At 54.8% G+C, this 6,413-nt stretch overlaps 1 pseudogene across 1 annotated transcript; it reads left to right on the plus strand.

The window, feature by feature from the left end:
• Positions 1-3,330: 3,330 nt before the first annotated feature.
• On the plus strand, positions 3,331-4,617 carry LOC307175005 (large ribosomal subunit protein uL29-like; annotated as a pseudogene). Its single transcript has one exon. The product of its transcript is annotated as a large ribosomal subunit protein uL29-like (transcript).
• Positions 4,618-6,413: the final 1,796 nt, after the last annotated feature.

Genomic DNA, 6,413 nt, shown 5'->3' on the forward strand with positions numbered 1-6,413 from the left:
AGAAGCCTGTGGCCTGAGTTTTCACACGACCCCCAATTCCCAGGAACGTTCACTTGCCTCCACATACTTCCTGTCCAGAGAATCCTGCATATGGTCTACAGGGATGTACAGACACTGAAGTTGGGGTCATCTGGGTTGGACTCCCAGATTCGCCTGGGGTGACCTTGGGCAGGGCCTCTTTGCCCCGGTTCCTCAGTGACTCGGATGACGGGCAACTGTGAGGGCCGCGAGGGGCGGCTGGGAACAAACAGCCGGCAGGGTCCACGGCCCGGGTCAGGAGCCGCAGGTGCCTCCTTCCCTGTGCTGTCTGTCCCCTGCCCGGCCCTAGACACCGGATCTCAGAGCCCCCTTCCTGAGCCTCTTTTGCCGCCTCTAGTAAAGGCTTCTTATGTTTCTTTGACCACACCATAAAGGATTCTGGAATAATTCTCTGCCAGAGGCAGTGGAGCTGCCGGCGTCTTGTAAGACAGCTCTGTTCCAGGTGATTAAGGAGCGCAGCCAGGGAGACAGGTGCAGCAGCGTGAGGCCATCCATTTCCGTGACGCCCTGCTCAGGGAAATGATCCCCAGCTCAGATTTTTCCGAATTTCCCCTTCAAACGACCCCGAGACCGGGGCGGAGTGGGGGGGGAAGGACCTTGAAGTGAAATCCAACACAATCTCAATGTCGTAAACGGTTTCCATGATGCTGGACCCTCTCCAGACCCCAGGATGCATGTCCGTATACCGTGCCCCTACCTCTCCAGGCAAGGGGTCCTGTCCTGCCGTGTTGGTCTCTCCTGTGGACTGGATGAACCTGTGTTTATTTAAAGCCCATCTCAGTTACTAGGTAATCAGAGACTGCATTGCCATTGTGACTAAAGCAGAAACACCCGCAAGCGGGAAATACACTCAAAGCGCTTAGAGGTGCCTTAGTCTCCTGGAGGTCATCTCACACCCCTGCTCTCCGGGACATCATCCCAGCGCAGGGGGCAGGCCAGCTGCCAGGACCCTGCAAGGGTGTGCGGGGAGGGTCCGCAGGAAGGAGTGCTGTTGTCCACAACCCCCCGCCGTGCCCGGCCACGTCCCAGGTGCAGGCGCTCAGCAGAGCTTACTGCCTGGACCTAGGGCTGCATCCAGCACCCCTGAGCCCGGCCCCAGCTCAGCCCGGCGGGTCAGAGCTGGCTGCCCGTTTGCTGTGGGAACTTGGGAAGCAGACACCCTACCTGAGCCTCTCAGGTGAATCTTCCAAACCTTTGCTTCTTCTCTGGATGGAATGTTTAGAGGACCTTGAGCCATGCGTTCTGGAGGCCAGTGGGATCTCAGCCTCCTGAGCGCAGCTCCGGCACACACGCACGGAAGTGCGCTGCCCGCCCGGAGGGCAAGGCCCGTGGGTTTGCTCACAAACAGGACAGGACGGCGCACGTCGCTTGTCGCAAGGCCTGCCCACTTGTCACCAGCCTAGAGGCATGCGTGGCACTGAGCCCTGCGGTGCCCACTCGTCACTTTAGCTGCATCCTCCTCCGCTGAACAGAACAACTGCTAAAGTGACCTCCAGCTTAACTCACCCTCACCCTGGCCCTGGGGCCTTCCTGTCCCTTCTTTCTCTCTTCTCCACACCCTCAGCTTGCAGAGGCCGCTGTGTTTCTCTTTCTCCAGAGAAGAGGCCCGAGTAAGCCCGGGGGTGGTGTGGTGTGTGTGTGTGTGTATCAGGGCAGTGGGATGCAAGAAGCCCCCTGGGTGGGTCTGTGAGGCCTCTGGGTAAAACCCAAGAACAATGCTCTGAACCTTCACCTGGGCGCAGAGACCTTGTCCTGGCCTCCAGGGGGCCGGGAGTTACAGTAGCAGAGCAGACAGCACCAGCACCAGGTTTTGACAGGTGTGCAAAACAGACGACCCCGCAGCGGGCATTGCTCTGTTTTGGGTGTCTGCGGGAGGCGGTCAGGAGCCTGCCTGCGGTGATGGGGGTAGCCTGGGCCCCGCTGCTTGCGTGTGGAGAAGAGGTGGCGGAAGATACGAGGGGGGAAGTGAGTCAGGAGGCTCACACAGGTGTCCAGGTGAGCAGGGCAGGTGTGGTAGGAGAGAAGGCGAGAGGAAGGGACAGATTGTCTTCGGAGAATCACTGCCCGGGCTTCCTCATGGGGGGCGGGGGGGCAAGATAGGGCCTCCTGCTTTCAGGCCTGAGCAAACGAACGAAGGAGGGGCAGGCCTGGAAGAAAGGTTCAAACCTTTGGGTCTGTTGAGCTAAAAATGCCCTCCTAATAGCTGGTGGGAGTGTAAACGGGTACCGTGTTTTTGGAGAGCAGCTTATTAATATCTATCAAAATTACAAATGCACACATTCTCTAAATACAGCCACACCCTCCTGGCAACTTATCCTGCAGACGAACCCGCACCCCTGAAAAGTGAAGATGTTCAAGTTTATCCATTTCGTTGCAGCGCTGCTCACTTTAGAAGCAAGTTGAGAGACACTCAGCGCTCACCACTGGAGGGAGTGTTAAAAAAACTACGGCCCAGCCAATCACGAAGCGGGATACCAGGCAGCCACGGAGCAGAGCCAGGAAGCCCTCCACGCTGACACGGAAGGTCTCCGGTAGGTCAAGGTCAGCACAGCACGCAGAGGACACTCCCATTTGTGGAGAAAGGGGGACCAGGATGGCGTTTACAGCTGCATAAAGTTCTCTTGGAAATTACACGAGGCATAACGAGAGTGGTGGACGGAGTACAGGGAATGCGTGTTCGCTTGTAACCCTCTAGACTTACTTGGTTGAGTTTCTTTTCACGTTGAGACGCCCATGCACGGGCAAGGCCCAGTGGTGGTGAGCCCTCAGGGCAGCTTCACAGAGGGAGGAGGCCCTGGCCGATGCCGCGTCATCCTCTCTCAGACTCCAAGTCCCTCCGCCATCGGACCCTGGTGGCTGTATCCCCCCAGCACGGAACGCTCTGCACTCTTCCCTTACTGGCTGTCCTGGTCGTCACCTGCCACCTGTGCCCCGGTACGGGGCGCTCACAGTGTGTGCAAAGGAGCTCCACATACCCCGGTTGAGACTCGTCAGCTTCTGCAGTAAGAGCTGGGCCGGGGGTCTCAAAATCCACACCCCGTGTCCCACATGTACAGAAATGCAGTTCCCTCTTTTCCAGTACCTGCTTCCCCGTGGCCCTGGAGCCCGGAAACTGCACGGAGTGCACGTCTCTCCTGGGCCTCTGCAGGGTGTTCAGTCCAATGCGGTAAGTTCTCGGTCGGTTTTAAATATTACTGTCTCAAGGCCAAAGTGGAGTCCTCTCAGGGTAAGCACGGTCTGCAGTGACTCTGCCCCCTCCGCCCTCCCCAGGGGCACATGGGGGCAGGGGGAAGGGTCTCTGCCCTCCCCACCTCAGGTCCTCACATCTCCCGGCCCCAGGGGGCTTTCTCTCTTAGGTAGGAATGACCTTGACCTTATAACTGCTGTCCCCTGGCGATTTGCTGTATGATTTACTTTCCAGTTACGCCTCCAAGCTTTGATCTTAAAAAAAAAAAAAGTCATTTTATGGGTTCTGAGAAATCCTTTGCTCTCACTTGACAACTCAGCTTTCCAAAGACTCACCATAGACTTAAAAGCCCAGCTTGAAGCTCAGAGCGGAGCAATGATGTCATTGTTCCAGGCGAGTTCTGTCTCCCTTTTTGGGCCGTCCCCAGAAGTCTGTGCTTTGCAAAAGGAGGTTCAGTGGTGGTCATGAGTGTCACCGTGTGTCCTAGAAGGTGAGAGCTTGTGCTCCTCGTGCCAAGTTCATATCAGCAAACCTGGCTGCCAGGCGGGACTCGCTTCCCTCCCCTGGAACACACGCCACCCCCCCGTCGGGCTGTGCACTCCTCCCCCCAACAGGAGCCCACTTTCTCCTGCGTGGGAATGAGCCTTTTCCCTCCGAGAAGGCAGCGGAGGCGGACTCTACAGTCATGGCCAAGATTAAGGCTCGAGACCTTCGCGGCAAGAAGAAGGAGGAGCTGCTGAAACAGCTGGAGGAACTGAAAGTGGAGCTGTCCCAGCTATGCGTGGCTAAAGTAACAGGCGGCGCGGCCTAACTCTCCAAGATCCGTGTTGTTCGCAAATCCATCGCCCGTGTACTCACCGTCATTAACCAGACTCAGAAAGAGAACCTCAGGAAATTCTACAAGGGCAAGAAGTACTAGCCCCTGGATCTGCGGCCCAAGAAAACGCGTGCCATGCGCCGCCGGCTCAGTAAACACGAAGAGAACCTGAAGACCAAGAAGCAGCAGCGGAAGGAGAGGCTGTACCCACTCCGGAAGTACGCGGTCAAAGCCTGAGCAACCAGGTGTCAATAAAACAAACAAACTGGAAAAAAAAAAAAAAGGCAGCGCATCATGGGGTGAGAGGTCATCTCCGCCCAATCCCCCCATGCTCTCGGGCCAGTCCTGGGCCTCCGTGGACCCACAGGGATTCCAGTTGGGAGCCACACAGACCATGAACTTCCCTTCCATTTCCCAGGACCGCTGAAGCTGCCTGCAGCCTCTATTGGGGATACAGCTTCCTCCAGACGCCTAATCTCCCCAGTAAACCCCTGGACCTGGCTGACACTGTGGAAATTGCCCTTGCATCCCTGAGAAGGAACTCTGCTCCTCAAAACTCCAGCGTTGGGATTAACAGATGCACACTACCGTGTATAACATAGATAAACAACAAGGATGTACTGTGTAGCACAGGGAACTATAGTCAATATCGTTTCATAAACTATAATGGAAAAGAAAAAAAGGAATATAGGTATATACATATATTTGTGTCATGGAATCACTTTGCTGTACACCTGAAACTAATATACTATTGTAAACCAACTATACTTCAATTAAAAATAAAGTAAAAATCAATCTTGGGTTGCCAAAGGATAAGTATCGTCCAGCTACTCCTGCCCCAGCGCTTCTCCCCCTGCCGTTTAATCTCATTCCAGAGATTAAAAGCCCCTGCACACAGCCCTTAGGGCGACTTGAACCCTGGGCGTTTACGCCCCATGGTTTAGGGTGCAAACATGCTATCTTTACTTTTTTAAACTATAGAGTTTATCTCCTCTTGCTCTGAAGCTCCCGTTCTGTCTAGTACTAAAAATTCAACTTATATTTTGCTGTATGACACACTCTTTCATTTTGGATTAGTCTCTCCCTCTCTCTCTCTGTCTGTAAATTAGCAGTCACTTGAAAGTTTAAACACCCTATATAGTCCATTTCTCCCATAGTCTTCCTTTCCCTTCCTTTCCAGTAGTGGCATGGGAACAGGGGGAGATCTTATGCATCCAGGAAATCGGGGCAGGACCTCTGGTCCACTGGGGAAGGACCAAGACTGGTGTAACCTGCGTCTTAGTTTCTTACTGGGGACCATGCATTGCCGTTCCCCTGGGCTCAGCCTGAGTCCAACATTTTCCCCTAATGAGGAGCTCCCGCCAGGTCTCTCCAATGTCAGTTGTTTCCCCAACTCTTATATATATATTTTAAAATTTGACCGCGCTGGGTACCAGCTGCGGCACACAGGATCCTTAGTTGCAGCATGCGGGATCTTTAGTTGCGGCACACGGGATCTTTCATTGCGGCACGTGGGATCTTTCATTGCGGTGCGTGGGCTCTCTAGTTGTGGCATGCAGGCTTAGTTGCCCCGTGGCATGTGATATCTCAGTTCCCCGACCTGCAGGGCGCCCTGCATTAGGAGTGCAGTGTCCCAACCACTGGACCACCGAGGAAGTCCCACTTCCCCAAATCTTAAGTCTCAGCCAGCCCCTCCCAGACGGTGGAAGTTGTGTTAGGGCTGCCTGGCATCCTTCTTCCTAACTAGAGAGTTTCCATGTCCCAGGGCTGGAAGCAGATCGCACTCCCTGGTCTTCCCGGTGGCCCGGCCTCCTGACTCGGGCTCTGCTCATCAGATGCTCCTATACGAGGCTGATCCAGAGCCAGTGATGGAGAGAAGCAGGAGGGAAGGGATGGCTGGAGAGCAAGGTCTCCGTGAGCGGCAGTGACAATGCCATCTCTCTAACGCAGCCTCCTGATGGGGTCGAGTGTTGTTTCTGGCTTCGTTCCCTCCGAGCCCGAGTCCCTGCCTTCCCCGGGGACTGTCAGCTCCCTAAGGTCCCTAAATACATACTTTTCTAAACTGGCAACTGCTGTCTGCCCCTGGAGGCGATCTGCGCGCCTCTGCCCGGAGAGGCTAGTCTCCAGAAGTCTCTGGCCACCTGCGATTTTTTCCGCCCCATCAACAGCCTCTAAGGACATCTATTCTGTGAGAATCCTGCAGGTAAGGGTATCACTCACAACCCTACTGGTTAAGCAGGATAAGGGATGGCTAATTAGCAACCCTGATACTGTTTATGGTTGCTACCCATTGTTCTAGGAAAGAAGTCCACATTTCTCACCAGATTCCCAAATGAGATTGTTTCCCCTTGAGTTAAAAACCACGTTATC

The sequence above is a fragment of the Stenella coeruleoalba genome (genome assembly GCF_951394435.1).
Source record: "Stenella coeruleoalba genome assembly, chromosome: 16".
NCBI lineage: Eukaryota > Metazoa > Chordata > Mammalia > Artiodactyla > Delphinidae > Stenella > Stenella coeruleoalba.